Below are 24,927 nucleotides of genomic sequence, written 5' to 3'. Positions count from 1 at the left end.
CATTGCTGCGAAGTCTCTGACAATAGCGAATCTGGAGTCTGCTCCAGTCCTCACCTTCTGCTCCAGCACACAGGCCAGTGCTGAGGTCTGCAGAGGAACCATGCATGGACCCTTCTGGAGCCATTTCAGCTCGAGCAGCACGTGGGAAGTGCCCAACCTTCCTCTTGCCCTCACCTTCAATTTCCGTCACAACCTCTAAGCAGTAGCTGCAAGGCTAAAGACAGAAAAAGAAGAGAGGGAGAAGCCCCTAGCACACATTGGTTGTTGTCTAGCCCCTGCAGTGGCTTTTGATCAGCTCTGGAGGCATGAGGCACCTGGGGACAGGACAACATTTGTCCACTGCAAACCAGGGGCATGAAGTACCAAAGCTTTCTAGACTTTCTAGAAATGTCTTTCTTATCAGGGTTTGAAGTCACAAAGCCCTTTCTGACAAGCACAAAGCTACCTTTGCATTGCACCACACTGGCACTGCAAGTGCTGGTGAGCTTCACAAAGTCCCCACCTCACGTTCCAAACCAGGGCTCCAAAGGCAGAGACACTGCTGTGGGCAGAGGGTGTTTTTGGAAGACAAAAGGGCCAGTCAGGTTTGGACCAAGTCTCATGAGCTGAAGTAGAAAGTTCTGAGTAGCTGGAAACATTCCCCAGCCTCATTCCCACAGAAAAGAACATTCTAAGGTTAACAGGAACGTGATGAAAGAACAGTTCTGCAGAGAGCTCTCCGAGTCAGTGCCTCCTCTAAGTGCATTTTCCAATCCTTATAGCAGAGAAATCTGAGGGAGAGTTTAAATCTCTCTCAAACTTCTGGGAAGCAAGTGGAGAGGAGACTGTGTCCTGAGAGCTCTGCAGTGGCAGAGCCATGGCTGCTGGGAACCAGCACCCATCGGAGCAGACCACCAGCAACAGGGAGTCGAGCACCCTGCTTTGCTCTGGTAAAAGCCATAAAGCCCATCAGGGCCACACAAAAGGTGCAAGCTTGCTGCTGGAAGGACTCTGTCCCAGAATAACATCTATCCAGAATTGACTGACACTTTCTGCCTCAGAGAGAAAGCTCTCAACTAAAGCTTCCCTCATTAAGCAACTGGGGAGCTTGGGAGCATGCTGCACCCCCAGTTCCCATCTAACCACCAGGCTGAGAGCTGGGGTTGGGAAATCACAGAATCACAGCAACAGGCAGGCTGGAAAAGCCCCTCAGGATCACCAAGTCCAACCTATAACTCTACAAGATTCACTTTAAACCATAGCCCGAAGCACCACATCCAAATGAGCCTTAAGCACAGCCAGGGTGGGTGACTCCACCACCTCCCTGGGCAGCTCATTCCAGTCCCTGACCACTCTCTCCATGGAAAACTTCTTCCTAATGGCCAATCTAAACCTCCCCAGTCCCAGCTTGAGGTCATTCCCCCTTGTTCTGTCTCCAATGACCTGTGAGAAGAGACCAGCAGCAGCCTCTCCACGATGTCCCTTCAGGTAGTTGTAGTCAGCAATGAGGTCTCCCCTCAGCCTCCTCTTACTCTAACTATACAGCCCAAAGGCAGGGACTGTGCCCAGCAGAGGGGTACCTTTTCCTGCTGGTGTCAAGCAGGGTGTCCCAGACACACTTTGCTAGCCCAGAAGTGCAGTGGAGCAGCCTGTGTTGCCCCACAGCAGCTCAGAAACCATTCATTACTAAAGGAGTGTCAGGGGTAAGTCTCTCTCCACAGCAGTGTGTGGTTACCTGCTCCAAAGGGGGCTGGGATTCGCAGGGGGGTCGCAGCAGTCATGGGTGCACATCAGGTCCCTCCCAGCACTGTGCCAGGTACTCTCCAGAACAGCTCCAGCTACCCAGTCTGCATGTGGCCAGCCTGTACACTTGGTAATGCTCTTGGTCATGCACTGTGCTTATTAATTGGTAGCACTGCTTGGGTTTTCAAAACAAAAGAGAAGAACTCAGTTGTGGTAAATAACTGAATCGTTTCAGCATTGCTGCATTTTGTGGTGTTTGCAAAGATTTACATTGGCCCAAAGTGGTTCCGGGGTGCCGGTGCTAGTGTCACAAGTGCTCCTCCTGACACTGCCAGGGAGTGTAAGTGTCACTGGTTTTCAAGCTATTGAAGAGCAGCTCAGTGTGCTCTGTGCGTTGAGTTCAGCTCTACGCTGACAGCCCTGCAAGCTTACCTCTGGGCACAGCTGCCAGCACCAACGACAAGCCTTAAAAAGGCTTCGGCACAGGGAGACATCTCACACCACGTGCAGGGAGGGCACACAGGTGGTAATTTGCTGAATCAGGACCTTACAGTGGGAGCTATTTTCTACCACTGCAGAGTGTGCTTGTAAGGCACTGAATTTAAAATTACCCTAACAAAAGTCGATGCTGATCCCAGCATTGATGTGCTCTCTCCCCTCTGCTCCGGGGCTGCCCTGCTGTGTCCTGGCCCAGAGGTGAGGGCATGGCAGATCAAATCGATTGCACACTCCCCTGCTATGGATGTTAGCGAACAAGCTCCTCATGACCCCTCACCTTTCTGCCATGGGAAACTGCTGGGGCACTCATTTCCCTGTTTGCAAGAGCAAACAGCAGCAGCTTTCCATCACAGCAAAGCATTCACCAGTGCCCCATGGCACAAGGCACACTCTGCAGTCCAGCTAAGCGCTTATGCAAACCCCAAAGCTGCCCCAGTCGAGTTCTTCAGCTTCATCAGGTGACTGGAGAAATAAGACAGAGGTTTGAACTTCCATTGACTTAGCTCTATCGCCACAGAAGGCACCGGGAAGAAGGGATGGGAAGAAAGGTTCTGGTGATAGACTGATCAAGCTGAGCTAGTGGGAAGCAATCAGACCAAAGCAAAGCAAACACGAAGGCAGCCTGCAGGCAGCCGTGGCCAGGAGGCTGAACTCACCTTCCTGTTTGTGTTTACCAGGACACAGCTCCTACCATCAACTGCATTGTGCTCCCAGCACCCAGTGATGGATGGCTTGTGGGGAGATCCTCTGTACCTGCTAGCAGCGCCGGGCCCTGGGCAGCCCGAGGCAGCCTGCGCTTCATTTCCTTGGCACGCAAGCGTGCTGTGCCCAGCTCTCAGCTCTCAGTTGCCAAGTGCACCTCTGCCCAGCAAGCGACATGCCAGCAAGTTCCCTCTACAGGTCCCCCCATCTCGGGAGAGAGGGGAGATACAGAGCTGGAAGCCGAGAGGAGAAGGCAGCAGGCGCAGCACTACTATGGATCACTAAGCCCTCGCCCCCGCAGGGGGTGTGGGGAAAGACAAGCCTCATCTTGTAGCTGTCGGCATTCCCGGCACGGGTCTGCTTTAGTTGGGAAGCTGTTGTGTTCAGACACTGGATCACCGCTAAGGGCCACCAGCCTGTCTCCCTGGCCCGTGGGCACAGCACTGAGTGCTGCTGGTGCTGGAAGAGGCCCCACGAGGCAGCAACGTGAGCCACGAGCCAGAGGAGGGGCAGCAGAGCGATGGAGCTTAGCTGCCTGCAAGCATTTGCCACCAAACCCCAACTCAGAGCACCTCTGGTCTGGCCACCCACAGCCACCTCCTGTCCAAAACCTGCCCCAGCTTGCCTGCTCCGACAAGCTCTGCGGCAGCACCCAGCAAAGCTGGCTCCTGGCAGGGGCCCGCGACCTTTAACTTGGCGGTGACCTGCAGATCACGCAGCAGAGGGTACCGAGGTGTGTGCCCTCTGCCCGTCCTGCTCCCGCAGCCGCTCCAGCCCCGGCATCCCAGCCGGTGGCGGTGGGAGCTCCCCGCACCGGGCAGCTCCGGCCCTGAGCAGCGGCTGCAGCTCGCCAGCGTGTCTGCAGAGCGGTGTGGCACACATCTGAGAGTGACAAATCACCAGGAAGGGCTCCCCCCGCACCCCAGCTCCGCTGTGCGCAGCCGAATTCCCCCGTGCCGCATTAACAGCTAATAAAACAATAGAGCTTTTAGTGGTGGACTTCAAAAGGAGCTAGGGCAGATGAATGCGTTCAGCATTTCTTCACTTACTGTCAGCACGGAGGGAGAGAAGGGCAGGCTGAGGTCGAGGGCTCCAGCAGGCAGCGGCACACAAACACAGGCTGGTATTTGGGCTACTGCAGCAAACGCAGTGATAAGTCTAGCTGAGCACTCGGGAAGCGCCAGGGCTTACTGCTCCTTTACCACTGCTCGCCCAACTTCGGTGGCATTACTTTCTTTTTTCCCTATGCTGTTTGACCACTACAAAACTACACCATCAAAATTTAACACCCCTTCCCCCCCATAGTCAGACCTAACCCACTGAGCAAGTCACCAGCAGCTCATTACAGCGTGGGGAATCCTTAGGCAGTCTGGCCCAGAGTCAAGCAAACCTAATTCTTTTCAGACACAGCAACACAATCGTGCTTGGGAAATGTGCCTTGAGGTCTCACAGCTGATTTACAGCTATGTGTCCCTCTGCAAAAGGACTTCTGCAAGCCATTAGCTCATTGCCATCTGCACTCATAAGAAGCACCTATGTGGATTAAGCTTTGACTTGTGCAACTAAGAGTGGATTAATATCACTTAAAAGGTATCTCCCTTTTAGGAGCTGGAGGAGGAAGTATGAGACAGAAGGAAAACGGGGAGAATGGAATTTGGCTCAGATAGCATGGCTCAGATCACACCTCCCTGGCCACGGAGATGCTAACTCCCCAGCAACTTACTCCTAGGAGGAGTGAGGGAAGTGCAGACTTGAGCATCCTAAGTTGCACCCACAACAGAGGTGCTTGCTGGTCAAGATAGTTACAGCTTCACAGCTCTCACCAGTGAGGCTGGGCCAGTAAAATCTTTACCAGGGATGGATTCTGTGGGGCAGTTTGGAAGGAATTAGGGGGGAAGAGGCCCTAAACAGCTGAAGCATCATTTCATGAAGCCACCACAAGCAACATGGCTTCAGTTCCGTATGCTTCTCTTCCATTTTCTGACCAGATCTGGCTAAGTCAGAGCCTTTACTCCCACGCAATATCTGAGGAATAAAGAGAAGAATCTCAGATTTTGTGCATGGTAGGTTGGTTTTTTATCCTTGTGTAGTACATGATACCCAAACCAACAGGAATGAATTATCCTGGCTTTCAGATTTGGCACGTTCTATCCTCTTGAATACCATCATCCACATTTTGCACCGTTCCCAGGTCCAGCCCAAATGGCTTCTTCTGGAAAACAGCTTTAAAGGTTGCAATCATTTATGTTGCATCCACATCTGCTGCCCAGTTTTCAAAGCCTTCTCCCTTTGGCTGAGCTACAGGATGCTTCTGCAGAGGACACTTTCCAGGCAGCCACCGCCACTGTGCAGTGACAGCATCTGTGTGCAGCCGGCTCATGTGGAGCCATGGCATTGCTCAAAAGCAGTGGGGAGGAAGATGACCTCCTGATAACTGAGCTGACAACTTCTAGGTTCTCTGAACCCAGGCCCTTCCAAGAATGCCCTTTGTTCAGCAGTTGTTCCATTCAGCCTCTCTCCCTCTTTGCTTGTAATTTATTCCTTCTAAAAGTCTTGCCCTAGGCTAGTAGAAAATTAAAACAAGGAGCCAGATTTTTTTCCCCTCCTCCTCACTTTTGCTCTTTCATCAAGAACAGTGAAAATTTGGCACAGTTGAATATTTTGTTCAGCTTGCTCTTTCAGTCTTTGAAGTCCCCTTTAGCCTTGGTAGGAGTCTAGGCTTCCACCCACATCTGCTTTCCATGAAGCCATTTACCGCACTTTATTTGTGCCATATTGGGTTTTCCAGGACAGGGACAGAGCTAACGAAGCGTTCACATTCCTGGGAGAGTGGCATGTGTACAACTACCACATTACCCTGACAGAAACAAACTGCAGCTGACACTCTCCAGCTCTCCAGCCAGCAGCCCTCTCACACTACAGAGGCTCCAGAGCTGGTGGCCACTTCGCTCTTTAAGGCTCCCTTCACAGCCTCACTGCAGACTCAGCTCGCAGGGCTGTGGAGGGCTGCTCCAGTACCTGTAACAGCATGAAGGAAAAGGTCTCACAGAAGGGAAAGCTTGGATGGAAACAGCTCACGGCTGAACAGAAGCTGCATCACAGGCAGCACCAGTGACACAGAGCACTGTCAGCAAGACCAGGGCACCGTGCTGCTAGCTAACTGCCAGGGCATTCCTTCTGCAAGCAGAAGACTAATCCCCTGACAATGCTCCATTCCAAGGACTTCATTGCTACCAGAGCTGACTGAATCTGTCACATGGCTCTGGCATCCTGAAGGGACTATTGATGAGCCTGCCCTTTTCTAGCTTGTATTTCTCTTGTAATACCCACCAGAAACATCCCAAAACCAAACCCTGACAAATATTTGCTCACTTCTTGTATTGAGAATGTTGTTGAGATTTTTCCTAAGGCTGAGGTGATAAACCGAGGAGAAGATGCCACATCCAGAGCCCAGCAAGCTCGTCCTTTGAGCATGATCTCCTTCTGAGCTGAGAGGGGGAGAGATTGCCAGAAAGCCAGCTGGGACTTGGGAAGCTCAGCACAGCTCCAAGCATCGAAGCTCGTGGGAGAGACACGTTTTGGAATCCATCCCTTTGCCATCCAGGCAGAGGTCCAAATCACAACCAAATGCCAAAGTGTGCAGCGTGTGCTGACAGCCATCCAGGCTCGGGAGGAGAGCCACTGCCTGGCTGTCCTTGATCAGAGGGGCTGCACATCAGCTGGGGGCAAAAGTCTTCATTATATTGCTTCACCTTACTCAGGGCAGCAATGGCCTGATCAAGGCCTTTGGTGCTGCTTTGGGTGACCAAACACCAGATCTGGGTGGCTAAACAGACAAGAACTCCACCCCTGCTGTGATCAGCTGCACAGAAGGTGCCAGCACAGCCTGTGAGCTGCATTTCTCTCTCTGAGAGTACAGTGTCCATGATGGAAGCTATTCACTGCAGCCTGTCACTGAGAGCTGCGCTCGGGGCTCGATGCAGGAGGATTATCCTGGGCTGGATGCAAAGCAAGAAGAGAGGTTGTATGTCCCATCTGCAAAGCTTCTTTCAGCTCCCTCCCACTCCAGGCTGCCCAGCACTCTTTGCCGTCTGGTTTCTCAGGTCCTCCCCCTCCTTCCTGATGCATCTTCCCAACCTTCCCTGTTTCTTAATTTCTTTCCATGGAAAGTGTTTTCGCAGCTGAGTGGCACTGCAGTAACCCAAGAGACAGCCCCTGCAGTCCCCCAGAGATCCCCATCCCCAGGTCTTGTCTGCTACAAGAGGCGTCCCACACCTGCAGGACACCAGCACTGCTGCCACGTTTGGCTCTCAGACTGCAGCCCTCCCGCAGAGGTTCCCTGGCACGAACCTCCGAAGCAGCAGGGGTCCTAAAGCCTTCCCCAGCCCGGGCAGGGGGTGGGGAGTCCCAACCATGCTCAGGTCTCCCCTGTCCAAAGACAAGGCTCTTACTGGGAGGTGCCTGTGATCACAGGAGCAGGGACTGTGGTGGATCTCAGGAGGTAAGGGGCCCAAGAAAGGGATGCTTTTTCCTGCTGCTCTGCTGATCTGAATCATTTCATGATGGCAAAAGCTGGGAGGGGAAAAAAGCCACAGCACTATTAAAGAAAAAAAAAAAAAGGGAAGAAGAAAGAAAAGCAGAAAAGCAAAGCATGGTCTGAAGGGTGCTGTGCCAGGTAAAACTCCTCTGCCTTGCTCTTGTGAGAGTTCCCAGTATTGATAATTTCTCCTCGCTGCTGGTTTGTAAGTTACTCCTGAGCAGAAAATTCAATTACATGGGCCAAGTCAACAATAATGTTTTTCCTGGCACTGGTTCATTTTGCCAATGGAAACAATTTTTCCTCCCCCTTCTTTTCTGGATTCAGCTCTGCAAAGTTGCTAAATTATTCCAGATCTCTGGTCTGATGTGATCATAAATATGCTGATTGTATTCCACTGATTGACAGACTGGGAATGGATTAAGTGGGGATTACAGCCTGGAATGATCAAAATGTGCTTTCATGGTTGGTAGCTCTGCAGTAAGTCATAGCTGCAGCGCACATTAACTCTATAATCTAATTAACAGGGCTGTTTGTGTGTTTAATGCTGGTCTCTATACGTTTTTAATAAAGGAGGTTTTAGGGAGCATTATGTGCTGGTTCAGACGGCAGGACCTGCCCCTCCAGCGCGCCTTTGCCGCACCGTGCAGGTGGTGGCCAGAGCCATCCCCGGAGCAGCACTGTGGGCCTAACTCTGCCCTCGCTGAGGGATGTGGCAACTCAGGGCTCCCTCTTTTATTTGAGGTTACTCTGGGTTTACATTTAGGTCACCAGGATCTAAGAACTACCTCTTCAGCAGACTGAGGCTCCTCAGTCCATGCAGGCACACGACCAAAAGCATCTGAACTTTCTAGGCTCCTCAGCACTCAGCACTTGAGACCTTCAGCATGGGTCTCAAGGCTGCCATTATTGACTGAGTAGGAGCAGCAGGAGTCAGTCCTGTGTCTCCAAACCTTAGATGCTGTACTGCACAGGTACCTATACACATGACACAGACCTGGCAATGCCAAACCCCATTAAACAATTCAGCAAGGCACAGCTCTCAGCTACAGCAACTTGCTCAGCAGCTGCCTCGTGATGAAAGGGCTCAGCACTGCCTGCAAGGACAAGGACCTGCTATGGGCATGGTAGGCATAAAACCTGAAATGAGCAAATATTTTGCAGGGCAGTGGAGTCCACCCAGCCCTGAAGCGAGCACCCAGAGCTGTGCCTGGCCCTGCTCTGCAGCAGTACCTCTGCTCTAAGACCAGTCTTAGCTTTCAGAAGATTTTGCACTCGCTTGCTGAGCCTGCAGTGGATGGGGGCAGCAGAAATCATGCTGGGCACAGCTTAAAGAATTCAGGCAGCTTTCAGAGTTCAAGCTCCATCAAGTGTCTCAGGACTCTGCATTCAGTGCCTCTGATGAAAGGGTTCCAGGAAAGTTCAATGGAGCTGAGAGTCAGGCGAGAGGGAGCCCTTCTGCCGTGCTCTCACACTCAGGTTGCTCCCCTCCCTCCACCACATGGCCATCCTCTCATGCTGATCCTCTCCCTTACAGTCTCATCACTTTTTCCTGACTGTGGACCTTTTCAAATGAAATGGAGCTGAAAAGTTTCACCACATCCAGCCCTCAGCCTCGGGTGTGTCAGCTGTTCCCCAGGGCTGGCAGCACACCCAGGGGGTAGCCTGGGCACAGACACTGCTCAGCAAGGATCAGCACGGACATCACCTGACTCAGACTTAGGAGCTGAGGGTTCAGCCCTCTGCTCACCCAACATCTGGGGTCCTGGCAGAGAGCACAGCTCTGCTGGGACCAGAGAGCAGCTGGTGATGGCTTGCCTTCAGGCTGACCTTGTGTGGAAGCCAATCCATCAGCCCCAGGATGAAGAGCATCGCACTGCTGATCCTCCAAGCCACACAGAAAGCTCTGCCCCAGGTCCCTTAAACGAAGCAGGAATGTTTCAATTTAAAGGCATTAGAAGCATCTTTAAAATGTGGCAGTTCCTACCAGACAAGGCCCTGCACGCTGCCCTGCCCCAGCTGCCCGAGGAGTCCCCAGCCAGCCAGGGGCTTAGGAAGCATGTCGAGCACTCAAATCATTTCACATCTTGCTGCACTGTGCAGGCCCAGAATCTGAGCAGGGTTCACATTCGAGGGCTTATAAAAACTTGACTGCACTCCAATAACCTAAATCGCTCAGAGAGGTTTGCAGTGATTTAAAGCCATTGGAACTCTCCGCGTTCGGTGCACAAGGGCTCCAGCTTGGACGAGAATCAAGGCATGTTCCAGCATGGCAGCTCCAGGCATATTGAATCAATTTCAGCATGTAAAAATAATTAACAACGATAAAAATACATTAATAATGCTGTAATTATAGGGCCAGACCAAAGTTTCAGCCTGAAGAAAAAAGGAACAGAAAAGAAAAGGCTGCAGAAATTCAGCAAGGTTCATGAACAGCTTGAACGAGGAGTAAGGAGGGAGCTCAGTGACAGGAAAATAAATGGAAGTAAAGCAAGGGTAAGGAGCAAAGGAAGATCACATTTGTCAGTAGTTAAAAAAATGTTTTACTGGCCTGAGCTGCAGGACTGCTAAATTCTGCCCTGGAGCCATGCCAGAGCAGCATTGCTAGGCCAAGGGATCAGAAACAGTTCAAGAGCCAAGATCTTGTGAGCCATCAGGACTAGGATCAGATGCCATCTATCACGGGGCTGGCTCATAAATCTCTGCTCACTAGTAGCTCATAGCAGGGAGGCCAAATGTAGCACCTGGCTGGAAAGGATGTGGCCGTGCCTGACGGATGCTCTTCCAGAGCTTCCCAGCTCCGGCTCACTCCCTGCAGGCTGATGTCAAGCCCCAGGGGACTGCCAGGCTTTAGCTACTTCTACACAAGCTTTCCAGCACCTGCTGCACAGCTTCCAGCCTGGCCCAGCACCAGGAAATGCCCAAGGCTGCAGGAATAAATGCCAACATTAACCACCAAATGGTTCAGTATCTTAAGGGGGCTACAAGAAAGCTAGGGAGGGACTTTAGAGGCTGTCAGGTAGTGAGAGGACTCAGGGGGAATGGAACAAAGCTGGAGGTGGGGAGATTCAGCCTGGAGGTTAGGAAAAGTTCTTCAGCATGAAGGTGGCAAGAGCCTGGCAGGGGTTGCCCAGGGAGGTGGTGGAAGCCTCATCCCTGGATGTGTTTAAGGCCAGGCTGGCTGAGGCTCTAGACAGCCTGGTCTAGTGTGAGGTGTCCCTGCCCATGGCAGGGGAGTGGAACTGGATGACCGTTGTGGTCCCTTCCAACCCTGACTGGTTCTATGATTCTATCAAATGATTGATTTGCTTTGGTCAGCCCTCCAAGAAGGTTCTTCCTTCATCAAGGCTGGCTCACCCAGTTCTGTACTCAGCCATCATAGAACCAACTAGGTTAGAAGAGACCTCCAAGCTCATCCAGTGCAATAACCCAGCCCTGTCCAATTAACCAGACCATGGCACTAAGTGCCCCAGCCAGGCTTTGCTTCAACACCTGCAGGTATGGTGACTCCACCACCTCCCTGGGCAGCCCATTCCAGTGCCAATCACTCTCTCTGCCTACAACTTCCTCCTACCATCCAGCCTAGAACTCCCCTGGCACAGCTTGAGGCTGGGTCCCCTTGTTCTGTTGCTGCTTGCCTGGCAGTAGAGCCCAACCCCACCTGGCTACAGCCTCCCTGAAGGCAGCTGCAGACAGCAATGAGCTCTGCCCTGAGCCTCCTCTGCTGCAGGCTGCACCCCCCCAGCTCCCTCAGCCTCTCCTCACAGGGCTGTGCTCTAGACCCCTCACCAGCTTCACTGACCCAATCATGCAGGTGCCTCCTTGAGCCTTTCCATAAAGCCATGCCAGCCTTCGGAAAAGGTTGTAAAAACAAACCAATAGCACCAGGTCTGTCCAGAGGCTGTGGTGAAGGAACAAAGCACAACAGAACCCCCAGTGCAGGTGGTGGAGAGAAGAGGGCTGGGCACAGGCAGATGATGTCCCTTTCTGCAGGGGAAAGCCAAGTTAATGCTGGGTCCCCCAGCAGGAGCAGAGGTGATGCGTCCTTGACTCTGCTTCCAGGGCTGCCAGCAGAAAAACACAGCCTAACCTCCTGCCACTCTATTCACAATTCTACTGTGTGTTTGAAATGAACCTTTTGCTTTGGCATGAATTCCCATCTCATTTTCTGTGAAATACAACAGAGCTCAAGACAACTGCAACCAAGAGAGGGGGAAAAGCCTGTAAAGCCTTTACTGTCTTTAATCACGAAAATAATTCAGTTGCTACAAACTTGGTATTTGTGGCTGGGGCCCAAGGACCTTGCAACTCACAAAAGCACTGAGGGGATCCATAAAAAGTGGCTGGACATGAGGAATTTACACTTGTTGGGTTTTTCTTTTAAAGAGAGTGGAATTATGGCCATAGCAACTTAGAAGGGTTTGTGTGTTTGGGTCTAAGCTGGGTTTAATTCACTCACTTCAGGAAGATGCATTGGTGAGCTTCTGGGCACTGCAAAGGGCAGAAGTAGTGACCTGAGAGGCACTTGTAGGCAGAGTGCTCTGGAGATTCCCTCTGCCCACAGAAACAGTCCCCAGCTCAGCTGCCTGTTGGACTCCAGCTGCCACGCCCTGCGTTTGAAGCATCTCCTCACTGCCTCCATGTCCCTTCCACCCCAGACAGAGCTCCTCACGACCCACACCCAGGTGCTGCAGCTCCCCTGGGCAGCAGAGCTGTGGTCCCCTGGGATGTACCAGGAACCTTTGGCCAACAGAAACACTCAGGACAGGGAGGCCCAGGAAGCAGAGGGCTCTCAAAGGGCTCTGGACAAGGCAGGGCCTTTGAGAGCTAATGACAATGCCCAGCCCCACAGCATACCAGACTCACTGCCAGGCACATCTCCCCGACCCAGCCCTCCCCTGTCTCAGCCTCGCTCATTCAAGCATTTGAACCCCACCTAGCAGCAGGACAGGAAAGAACTGGCTGGAAATAAAGCTGATGAAAACAAGGCTGCAGAGAGCAAAGCACTGCTGGTGTGCAAGAGCTAAGGTCTGGTCTGAGAGGGGCCCTGACCTAGACTCCTTCAGCTGCCCTCGGGCACCTGGGGGTGATGCTGCCCCTCTCTGCCTGGGGGTTCAACACCACTGCTGTTCAGCAGCCTTCTGGTCCCACACAGCTCTTAAAGCACTGTCAGGTGCTGCTGCCTGCCAAAAGAGATTTGTTGGCAGACTGCAAGAATCTGGGGCACAACATTTCTGTGCTTGCAAGGGCTGTGCCACTGCAGCAGGGCTCCTCACCACTGCAGCCAAGAGGCCAGCTGAAAACAAGAGCAGCGAATTAGAACCAGCTGATGCTGAGACTCTGACCCAGGGACTGCCCAGCTCTGCCACGGGCAGCTGGCTCTCAGGGGGGATGTGCTTCACGGCTCAGGGGCCCTTAAGTCCACCTCTGCGTCTCCTAACACTGCAGCCCCAGGCAGTGGCTGGTGACTCTCAGCCTTGGGTGCAGATATGGGGGGAAAGCCCTTTGCTTGCTTTAGCTTTGGGTGTGCACTTTCTTTCCCCTGCCTTGGTGCCCCCTCAGGGTGGTTGCTGGCTGCAGTAGATGGTGGGTTTTATTTTCCTAGCTGGTTGTACCCCTCCTGGGAGAAGTTGTTAGAGTTGTAGTTGTATTTTCCCAGCTTTTCCAGGCTTACCAGGTCCCCAGGGGGCTGTTTGCCTGAGTGGTTTGGTACAGTTTTATTTTTACAATAACTATTACACTTTTTAATTTTATTTTTGTATGTTAATTAAATACTTTTTAATCACAATGCAGACACAGTTGCAGAGGCCAAGAGAAATACATAAACAAGAAGGGAATCCAAACATATATCTGCCCAGCATGGTACAGAAAAGCTTTCCAAGCCCAAGTGCAGTCTAACCCGGTCCTGGTTCTCTGCATCAATAATTCAACAACACAGCTCAGCCACCAGCAGCCTGCTCTTGTTCACTGCAAGTCTCCTCCTTGGGTTACCAAGGAGGAAGGTAAAATGCTCAGCAGCAGCCAGTGTGCAGATGCAAGAGAATCACTGAGCTGTGGCACCACCTCTGCCCTCTCCAGGCTCACATTAGCCCTTCCATGAGGGAAAAACATCCTGAAGCTCTCTTAGCCAGGACATGCTGAAATTGTACAGCAGATGTCACTTCTTTTTCACCCCTGCAACAGGGCAGCAGGCAGGTTAGCCAGCTCAGCCCACTGCCCTGTAGAACTTCCCCTGTCCCAGTGATGTCCCCTTAAAAACCCACAGGGAATCAGCTTGTCCACCTGTGCAGAGGCAGCAGAGAGGAACCAAGGAGAAGATGGACATCTGAAGACATGTCCTTGGCTGGCACCAAAGCCACCTCTTTACAGTGCTAGTGCTGCAAAATTCTTGCCATGCCTGAGAACAGAGTGCAGGTTTTAATTTGCAGTGAGAGCTATTAGAAGGGAGAGCTGCAGGTGAGGAGGTGATGGCATTTCCGTGGCTCAGGGCCAGGAGGGTAGGAAAAGAAAACAAGCTGGAAGCCTTACATCCTGCAGAGCTTGGCTGCTCAGCAAAGGGACACTCAGGCAGGGCTCATGAACCAGGCAACAAATGGCAGGGAAGAGGCATTTGCTGCAGCACAGGGAGCCCTGCAAGAAACCAGAGCTGAAGTTGCCCCAAAACACAAGAGAGAAGGCAAATAAATAACCCCAGGAGCAGTGTGAGAAGCCAGCGTGGCAGGCACGCAGTGCAAGGGGAGATGCTGCTGCTCCCAAGAGTCCCCTGGCACACCTGGCACCCATGGCACTCCCGAGAGATAGGACTGAGCGGGGGTTTCTTTGCTAGCTGCATGTTTAAAGGCTGAGGATGGTGCAGGGTGGAACAGCTGAGCATGAGGACCTCCTGCCCTCTAAGCCTGGTCTCTAAGTTCCACAGTGCAGCCTGCAGTTACCCTGCAGCACACAGAAGCTAAGTACAGATTTCAGCTCCATCCCTGCCCTTGCTTTGCAAGCAGAGGGAACGAGGCTGCCACCCAAGTGCTCCAGGGGACTGCTCTCCCTTTTTGGCTTTCCTAGCAAGAGCTGTGGCTCTGGGAGTCACCAGGCTGTGCGCTCCCAGCTGCAGCCCATCCCCAGCAAGAGGCTTGCCAAAGATATTTTACTGGTCAATCTTTTGTGGGCCCAAAGACCTTTCCAATCACCTGAAGAGCTCCTGGGATGGAAGCATGTTGGAAGGAAGCTTTGCTGTTGACAGTTATTGCCACCAAGACTCCGGCTGCTGGTTTGAGAAGCTGAGTGCAACTGACACCTCCAGTCCCCCCTTTAAAGCTGAGTAGCTGCACTCCCTCAAACACTTTCTGATTAAAATAGATTGCCTCACAGTATTACAAAGAATAGTCAAAGAACACTTGAGAGAGAAGTCAGGCTGGACATGTCTGGTTGAATTCCATTTTGTCGGGATTTGTGCTGGTTTTCAGTGCTGTGGGGGAAAGCTCAGCTGTGCCTGCTCCTTCAGCACAAGCTCTGGAGCCTGCCTGAGGTGAACTTCCCCAGTTTTGTTGTAAATAATTTGTTTAGTAATTTATAGCAATTTGATTAGAGCCTCTCTGACCAGGCAGCAGCTCTTCTGCTCTTGCAATTTGTCCAAAAAGACAACAACAAGGCTCAGTTGCTTGGCTGCCAAGCAGAAAGGTCAAATTACTGACCCCCATTTCGGGGTATCAGTTACCACCATCTCAGCACTCCCCAGCGGCTGCTGCAGTTGTCCATCTGCTAAATATAGCTGCTGCTGGCTGCAGGATGTTCCCTCCCTGTGCACAGCAACAGCAGGCTCCAGCACTGCCCCAAAGCCTAGCCCAGGATGCTGCCAGCATTCCCCATCAGAAGCTGCAGCCTCTCTGCTCTTATTTATTGAGTGCTGACTGAGACTTTGATGCTGGCACACCCAAGGCAGGACACCAGTGTCTGGACTGTCCAAGCTTCAAACAACAAAACTGAGCCATATAAGTTGGCCCAAGTGAAGCTGGACGAGTGGCCCAACAAGGCTCTCAAGTCATTTGGAAGAGAAAAGGAGGTCCTGGGACACCTGGGACACTGCAGATTGGTTTGCCTTCATTCCAAGCACAGGAGCACAAGCTGACCTGAAGATGGTCCAGGTAAAGAAAGGCAGAGATGGGAAAGGTGATCCAAAGGACTGCCCATGGAAGCCAACAGCTCCCCCATGAGCCTCCCTCCCTCCTCAGTGCAGTCAGAGGTGGGAGCAGAGCCAATCTTAGAGCTGCATTTTGCTTTGTCCTATCTCCAGCACCAAAGTGTTACCCACAAACTCGGAGTGTCTGTTGGTCTGGCAAATCACAGGGCAACAGCAGGAGTCTGATCCATCATCTTCCCTCAGGGAAAAAACAGTGGCGTCTGCCAGTACCCCCCAGCCTGGGGCAACCACTCCTGCCTGGGGGCCTCTCTCCTGCTGCAGCAGCACAAAGCTCCTGTCCTTGGAGATCTGTGACTGGTAAGCAGAGGGATCCCTTAGCAACGACAGTTATCTGCAAGGGCGAGCACCAGGAGATTTCTCTGCCCAGCATCTGAGACCAAGCTTGGACTTGGGGGACAAAGATAAAATTCTTTCCAAACACACAAGGGCTGAGTGGGAACTTTTGGCTTGCAGAAGGCATTTTTGACATTCCCACATGTCTCAGATGTCCACAGCTTAAACACAAACAGAATCAGTGGAGATTAAAAGAGCTCTGACCCTGTATTCTTCTTGCCTTTCACTGCAATTCACAGCCGGAATTCCCCACGCACACTCAGGGGCACACATGCCTGCCCAGCACCCTGCCTCAGGGCCTCTTTTCAGCTCTTCCAGGGGGATGAACCCCCTCTGCTAGAGCCCAGCCAGGCTGCCCAGGGCAGGTTGTGCTTGGTTGTTGTCTGCAGGCTCAGCAGAGCAGTGAGGAGCTGCTCTCAGGAGCATGGAGCAGACACCAGGCTTGGCTTTGCACCGGGCTCAAACAACAGCCTGGATCTCAACCCACTGAAACTTTGGGGCATTGGAAACCTGGATCTAGATCTGAAGCTTGTGGTTGGGTTTCCATCTCTAGGGTTTCACTTCAGAGTTGGGTTCATAAACACTTCTGCCACGGCCTTTTTTCTGCTGTGCTCCTCCAGGAATCGGTTACTGCTATGGAAATGCATTGGACATGACTGCAAGTGGGAAGGCAGCAGAGTTTGCTCACCACCAGCCACACCTCTTTGATTTTTCATTTAGGGGTAAATACAGTTAGGGACAGAGGCTCCTCTACATGTTCTGCACAGGCCTGGCATAAAGCATGGCAGTGCAATGGCAGGAGGGGGTGAAATCAAGCAGCTAAGACCCAGCAGAAGCAAACAGACAGTGCTCAAGTGGATGTAACACCTCAGCTGCCTCTTCTGCAGCACAGCAAATGCACCCTGCAGACTCCCCTGCCTGTTGCAAGCCTACACACATCTACCTCCAGATGCTCTCACTCATGAGCTCCTCAGAAAATTCAGCTCCTGAGCTTTGCTTGTCACTTGGAGCAGGAGTCACACGTCTGAGATCCCAGCAGGCAAAGTGCTTCTGTGCTGTCAGTCCAATAAACATTCAACACAGATTAAGAAAAGCTTCCTATGGGCTGTGATGGAAGAACTCCAAACCTGCACAGCCCAGCCCCAGGCAAACTGCTCTAAATACTGCTGTAAAGCTTTTCTGCTGCTCAGACCTTGTGGAGCTGAGAACCTGGAGTATGCTCCCTAGTCTGCCACTAGAGCACTGCAAGATGCTGTGCTCAGAGTGCCAACACTGCCTCCTGGTCCATGGGGAGCCCAGACAGCAATCATTCTGGGAAGTGATGCTCTGACCCTTCTTACCCTCTCTGACTTCTGCTGCTGCTGGTCCTATTCCTGCCTCACAAATTCCCCAGCCATTGAGGCCTCCCTGGCATAAGGTCTAACAAAGCCTTTATTCCTTGCTTTCCATTTCCAAGACACTATCTCTCTTTAAGGTTACAATCTGTTAGGCAGACACTTCCTGTGACTCTCACTGCATGCTGCTGTGTGCCAGCCAATTACCAGGGGTGCAGAGCATTCTTTTCTGTGCAGAGAAGTATGGAAAAGGAGCTGATGGGAGGAGCAGCAGTCAGACAGAAACCATCCTCCAACTCAGCAACCAACTTCTTACTAACCCTTTGCACGTTGAGTGCTTTAAGGGTTAACAGAGTCTCTTAGAAAGCAAAAGGTTTCCATCTGTAATCGGATCCTGTGTATGTGCTTTCCGCTATAGGAATCAACTTAGCATTGACATCCTCGTAAAAGTTTCCATTAGATTGAGGCCTGAATGCCCACTAAGGCTCGGTGTGGTTTTGCAATTGATTCACTGAATGAAATCTTATCTAAAATCTTTTTATTTTATGCTATTATGGGCACAGGGGAAAAGAGTGATGCGAAAATGTTCACCGCTCAGTCACTGCACAGCGCCTGTTGGAAATGGCCTTCAGGCTACCTAAAGAGATTCCCATTCCTATTTCCCACTCTTTTGTTTCATGTTACCAGTAATTGAAAAATGTTTCATTTGTTACAAAGTTAGGTATTGACACTTTGGATTGAATTCAGAACCTTTCTCTTTAACCCTCTCCGGCAGCTCCAGACAGCAGCTGCTGCTGTCCAGGCAGGCAGAACAACAGCCTGCAACTTGCCCAACAGGACCCCAGTTTCACAAGGTACCTGTGGCACTGCTGCTTTGCTGCTCTCTGGCCACACAGAAGCTACAAATCAGGCCTTCTATGGGTAGTGGCCCTGTGGTGGTGATGGTCCTCTTGGTGTCCCTCCAGAGAAAACACAGCAGTAGGTGAGAGCATCACCTGCAGAAGCTAAATCTTCTACTTTAAGACTGCCCAGTGAAGTAAAGAACAAACTGGAGAGGAGGAACATTTTGGGTGTGCTGGAGCTCCACAGACACACATGAATTAGCCACTACACCTTTTCCTTCTTTAGACACTGTGAAAAACAATCTCCCAGCCAAGTCCAGAAGTTGAACCAAGGAATTAGCAGAATTATTCACATGCATTTTATGTCCTCCCAGCACGCAGATTGGGCATTGCCATCTACCCTCCACAGCCACAGGAGACACTACTTACACCCTGTAGTCAGGTGCACACGGCCACAGCCTCACAGCCAAGCAGACAAAGCAGATCAGAAGCCACTACAGAGCACCTGCAGCTCACACCCTGGAGCGCAGAGCTGGGAGATGCTGCGTGTGAGCACACAACATCTGCACTCCGAGGCAGCGCAGGGACACAAGGCACACAAACGGTTAGTACCCACAAAGTGCTGTGTGAAACCAACAGGTTTGCTTTCCTTTTCTCCCTACTGGTCCTACTCTGGCAACTTCCTGTGTCCCAGTAGCCCAGAGCTACATTTGGGCCACTGAGGGACATCTTCCAAGCTTGAACAGGAGATCCCCATGGTCTGCTCTGGTGCACATCCCAAAGCAGACAGTGAAGTCTGACTTTGCTCCCCTGCCTCTCAGTTGCAGGAGGTCTCTGCAGTGCACAAGAGTAAAATGAATGCAGTCCCTTGCTGGAGGGAGGGCAGCACAGCTGGCAGCAGCGTAAGACTGGCAGCCTGGAAAGCACTGCACTCCCCGGAGTGTGGAATGTGCCTCAGCCCCTGGGCTGGAGGCAGAGGAAAGAGAGCACCCCCAAGCCGTGTTCACAGCACCTGGATGATCCCTGCCTGGCCAAGCTTCTCCTCAGGAGGAATCACTTCCCATGATACACAGCTCTCAGCAATGGCTTGGGAGCATCAACTCAGCAGGCCCCAGCAATGCTGTGCTGTCAGCTTTCCAGGCATGCAGTTCAGGCTGGCTGGCAATTTCTAAGCCTGGCTGAGAAAGCCATTTCCTAATATTTTTTTAGCTCCTAAGTGTTTGGGTTAATTAAAAAACCTCTCCCATTTCAAAATGAAAATCTGCAGCCTCTCCTGCACACTCTGCCCCTTCCTCTGCCTTCCCTCGCCCCTGCACTGCCCAAACATGTGAAAGCAGAGGAACAAGATAGCAGGACAGGAAGGAGACAAACCCAATCAGAACCAAGCCAGAGTTTCAAAGTATTCCCCTTGTTTCTCTGTGTTTTCTGCTGGAGATGCCAAAAGCAGCTCTTCGTCATACAACAGTTTTTAAAGCCATATTCATGCAAATAGTCATTTTTCCTAGCAACCACATCTGCCCTGACTAATCCTGAAGGCACCTGACATTAGATGAGCCATGGGACCTCAGGCTCAGCAGTGATCTTTGTCATCAGTCCAGGAAGAAACCTCAAACTGGCAGAATTTTCATTCCCTGCATACAGGAACACACACAGTGTGACCACAGCTGGAAGGGCCCCAAGACGACAAATGAGCTGAATCCCAGATTCCATTTCAAAGCCAACCTCAGAATTTCCATGGTGTGTTGGACCCTCCAGCCTTACATCCAGAAACCAACGAGGTGACACTGGCATGGAATAAAAACAATGTAGTGGCAAGACAGGGCCCTTAAGTACTTAGCAATGACATTTTTAAACACAAAATGCCCTGCAGGGGATAAAAAGAAGTCAAATGCCCTTTAATCTCCATGACTCTGCAGTGCCACAGCACAGTGAAACCCTCATCTTGCTGCAGCTGAGCGAAGGAGGATGCCCTGTGACAGGCATTATGAGGTGATCTTTCTCATACCAACAGGAGCTGCTGGCAGAGCGCTGGCATTTGCTACAAGCTCCAACTCACCCCATCAGCTGCAAGGCACTGCTGATGTTTGTGGCTGTCCTGCTAAAATCCTGTCCCTGCGTCAGTGACAAGATAGAGCCCTCAGCTGAGGCTCCTTGCAGCTCCCTCAGAAAAAGTGACCATTCACATCCCCGGCAGCCAGAGCACAGCGGAGGGAAGCAAGCAGCCAGTCTGTGGCCTCAGCAGTGCTGCTGAGGCTGGAATTCAACTTCTGGGGAGAGCGATGCCACCTTGCACACTGTCCTGCCTTGCCCATGTCCCATCCCCAGCACACAGATCTGCCCTTTCCCTTGGCTGCAGCCTCCTGCTCACACAGCTGAGCAAGCCCAGTGAGCACATCCCTGGTCCCTTTACTGGGACACCACTGCCAGTAGAGCTGCTCACAAGCTGCTCACCCAGCGGCTGCAGGAGGCTCTCAGGAGAGCTGCCACAGAGCAAGGTCCCACCCTGCTGAACTTTCTGTCCCAGGCAGCAGCTTCATCCTTTACCCTCTTTCCTGCGCATGCTTGGGGACACCGGTCCAGGGGCACCGCCCCACCACGCCCGTCCCTGTCCGTGTGCAGTGCAAGAGCCCTGCAAGGCTGCAGTGTAACAGCCACACCAGCAAGCTCATCACTAACAGGACCATCTTCTCCCAAGGAGCCTCCTGCCACCGAGGCTGAAAGGCTCACCTGGGCTTAGGGGATAGAATTGCAATAGGGAACAACCCCACTTGTTTCAGGCAGACAAGAATAAGGGCTGAGGTTTGTCCTTCCCTCACACATTTACCACTGAATGTTTTTACTACTCCACATTCTCCTTTCACGCCCACTCGGTGCCAGACACCTTTCAGACCCCTTCCCTAAAAGCCTTAGAAAGAATGAACAACACTAAAGATGTGCCAAAGCATCCTCCCCACCCCGGCTGCAGCAGGGGTCCAAAGCAGCCCACCTTCAGCACAAGGGTCAGCAGTCCAGCCTGAGAAACAGCTGAGGAGAGGTCTCAGATCACAGACCAAGCCAAGGATGGCCCAGAGGTGGCCTTGCCTGTGAGTCTGCCCTACACAGTTAGTTCCCTTCCTGAGGCCAAGCTGCCTCTCCTGGGAGGTGACTGCACCCAGCAGCCCATTTTGCTGGCAGGTGGTGCAGGGAGCCTGAGCTTTTCCCTTGGGATGAAGAACTCAAGTCTGTCTGCAGCAAAGCAAGTGGGAAGCTGGCTGGAACAGCTGCACAAATGTGGCCAGCAGCAGGCCAGGTCACTGGTGGGCATGCCAAGGACTGCCAGGCTGTGGGCATTTGAGTACAGAGATCAGCAAAGCTGTTTTAAAGGCCTGAGCCCCAAGTCTCCAATTCAAATGCACCTCACACCTGGCCTGCCAACACGACCAAGTAGGAGCTCCTGCCTTCCTTCTCTGTGCACCTCTTGGGTACGTGGGTGCTGAGGGGTGGCAGAAGGGAACAATGGCCCACAGCATCCAGTCAGGTCACCTTACTGCCAGGAGCAGGGCGCTGGAACCATGCTCTGTGGCTGACAAGGTCAGAACCTGTAGCCAGGAAGCAGCCAAGAGCAGCCAACTCCTATGTGGGCACCACTTAAGCCAGAAGAGCACACTCTGCTCCTGATTTACACCAGCACCAGGAAGATCAGAACCAGACCCCCATGCTTGGTTACGACAGCAAACACCACAGGGAGCTCAGCCTCTCCTCCTCGGGGCATGCTCCTTCCCTACTCCTTTGTGGTACCATCACAATAAATAACACATTCCTGGAAAAGAAGATCCAAGGAGCTTTCCATAAACAATTCAGGGCTTCTCCTTTTAAAAACTCCCCAAACGCTTCCTGGATGGCTGAGCCACGCAGGCCATTGGGGTGCTCAATGCAGGGGCAAGTGCCAGAGCCCAGAGCCCTGGTGGAGTCTGTACTGCAGGACAGCCATAAAACAAAATTACCGTTCAAGGGTCCAAAACAATGACCTGTGGGTGGTCCTCTGGTTAGCAGATGGATTTCTGCAGTGCACACAGAGCTGCTAGGAACAAACACCTCCTTGCCCTTGTCTCAGCAAGCCCTGCAGATGAAGGGCAGTTGGTGTGCAGAGGACTCACAGCTCCTGTAGCCCTGCCTCACAGCATACAGCTCTCCCTGGGCAGCTCTGCTGCAACTAACAGCATCTGCCCTCCAAATAGAGCTACTTGGAGAAGCTCACCAGTGGGAAGTAACAAACAGAAGCTGGCTCCCCTCTGCTCTTGCATGGCATTTTGTCCTCCACGTGAAGCCAAGCCAGGACAGAGTGGACAAGGCACTAAAACACCTTAGCCTTGGACATACAGAGACCCCCATGCAGGCAGCTGGGCGAGCCTGCTTGACTTACCAGCTGCGACCACAGAGGGAGGGCAGAGCCTCTTCGCTCTAACGCTGCTTTCCCGAGGCCATGAAATGTCATCTTGAACGTCCTAGCTTCAGTTTAGCCCGAACTGTGCTGCCCTTCTGATTTGAATTGGGACCCAAGGAGTAACCACATAAACCACATTCATACAGAGGGAAGCACAAAAGCTGGGGACAGGGAAAGGACCATCAGGCACGTCAGAAACCTTTTAAATCAGACTTTCACCTGCAGAATTTACATCATGCAACCACACCCTGCTGCCAGCCAATGTGCCTCTGTCTTCCACACCTGCAGGGAATCTGAAGTTTGGCTTCCCTCCTTTGCTCATCCAAGCACTCGCTCAGAGCCTGCCCGCAGGTGTTAGGCAGGTCAGCAATTTCAGAACACCACACATCAGGAGCTGGCTGTGCCATATCCCTTTCCTGGCCATAATTACACATTAAAGAGAATGTAATGAAAGATACTCTGCAAAAGCTGCAAAGTCACCACGTGACAGGAGAAGTGGAGCTGCCTGCCGGTGAGGGCTCACAGCTGCTGGGGAGAGCTGGGAGGGGAGAGAAGGCTTTAAGCCAACATGCTCCCAGCTACGTGGTCAACACAGCACATCCCAAATCCACTGCATGCAGCCTGGGCTCTTCTGCACGTGAGCACAGCTCACCAGTGATGGGGAGGCTGGGCAGAGGGGCACCAAGCCTGGTGCTGTGCTGCACCCCCACCAAGAAAAGCTGCCTCTGCCAGGGCTTCCCAAAGTGCAGCTGAGAGCACCAACTGGCCTCTTGAGTCTTTCTTTCCTGCCTCGGTGGTTCTTTGACAGGTGGAATTGAACTGGTCCTGGTGTGCAGTTCACTGCATGGACTGCCAGAGTTTACTCTGCCTCTCTCTTGGCTTTAGTCATCAACTCAGCCACAAGGATCACTGCAGGAATGGGCCAAACAAGCACTGAAGTGGTGACTGTCGTAAAGCCCTCTCTCTGAAGTGAATCAGAGCACTTCTGGGGCATGTGAAGCCTCAGCCTGCCAAGCATGCCTTAATTTGTCGTTTGGGGAGTAGGGCCTAGAAGAAGATGTCAGCAGCCAGCTCTGGGAAGTGAGGGCATCATTAGCATGCTGCTTTAATTGTGTTTTAAATATCGTATTAAACAAAAATTTGGTACCTCTCCTAAGCAGAGTCTGCTTTCAGGAGGTGTCCCGAGTCTCATGTCAGCTTACTGTGGCTCAGCTGTGTACGTGAAATGCAATTAGCAGGTTGCAAACCTCATTTGCACTGAAACACAATCAATTGTAACTCATTTTCCATTCGCGCTGCTCTGGCTAATTGTTAGCTCCAGCCTCTGCTGAATAGGTGCTTAAGCAAATTATTCCATCTCACATATGAAAATTGTGCTATTTATGCTGGCAGCTTTCATGGTTACTGATGAGGTTTCTTGAGCTAATGAAATAATGAAAACACAAAACAGATTTACCTTTCTTAATAAGGCAAGAGATAATGAACTAAAATTAAGATTGAAGCTCTGGCCATAGACAGAGCTCCTGTAATATTGGTCCTGCTTTAAATTAATGCCTCTGCTCTTTTATTTCATTTTTTACATGCCAGTGACAAAGCACTGCAAGAATGCCTGCACTTTATTGCATTTTTCATAATACAATTATGGGACAAAATGTTTTGGTGACTTTCTCTTCCCTGTGATGAGGCACACGTGAGAGGGCAACACATTGATCAGACTGTGCCAGGCTTCAGGGAGATCTGCCCCTGTAGGGGCGATGTGAGGATAGGTGAAGGTGCAGTGCAGAGAGACCCTGGCTGGTGACACAAACTCAGAAGTTCAGTTTGCGACATCAGTATCTGCCCAATAACCTCGACAGCAGGTCCAAGAGATGCTGCCTGTGTCCATGCCATGCAGGCTGGAGCTTGGCAACCTTACCGGGTCCTGAAACTGTTCCTTTTACTCCTCTCAAAGTCAGTGGAGCTTCTGGAGGAAGGACAATGAAGAGGAAGCACAACTAAGAGGAGGGACAGCAGAGCCCAGTGCCATGGGACCTGAGCACTCCTAGGGTCCCAGTGCTGGCACATCAGCAGCACCCCTGCTTTGTTGTGTGGAAACTGGAGCCGCTGCCAAAGCCTCTCAGGCTGCCCACGGAGCTCTCGGCTCAGGCATCCTTCCCCGTGCCGCAGCACCCACGCTTCCTGCCTCGACACGGAGCAATTACACCTTTCTGTCAATAAATGCCATAAATTAGCAGGCTTGCTGGCTCTCTGCCTGCCGAGGGGGAGGAAACGGCCCCGTAAATGTTTGTGCAAGACATCAATAAATGTGAAGTGTTGACTCGAGTGCTCAGCTTCCCTATCTGGGA

General features: G+C 52.0%; 1 long non-coding RNA gene across 2 annotated transcripts in view; it reads right to left on the bottom strand.

Annotated features, from left to right (window-relative positions):
• LOC135188162 (uncharacterized) overlaps positions 1-22,742 on the bottom strand; it is a 32,025-nt gene extending 9,283 nt beyond the window's left edge. Inside the window, exons 1-2 of one of the 2 annotated variants that reach the window (XR_010307583.1) lie at positions 22,562-22,742; positions 4,975-7,494 (exon numbers count right to left, since the gene is read on the bottom strand). This is a non-coding gene — a long non-coding RNA (uncharacterized LOC135188162). Of the gene's footprint in view, positions 1-4,974; positions 7,495-22,561 lie in introns of those variants that run through there. The other variant, XR_010307582.1, reaches the window with a different exon arrangement.
• Positions 22,743-24,927: the final 2,185 nt, after the last annotated feature.

Source organism: Pogoniulus pusillus, chromosome 29 (genome assembly GCF_015220805.1).
Source record: "Pogoniulus pusillus isolate bPogPus1 chromosome 29, bPogPus1.pri, whole genome shotgun sequence".
Classification (NCBI taxonomy): Eukaryota; Metazoa; Chordata; class Aves; order Piciformes; family Lybiidae; genus Pogoniulus; species Pogoniulus pusillus.
Note: the sequence above shows the minus strand (reverse complement) of the source record. Positions and strands in the feature narration are given on the sequence as shown.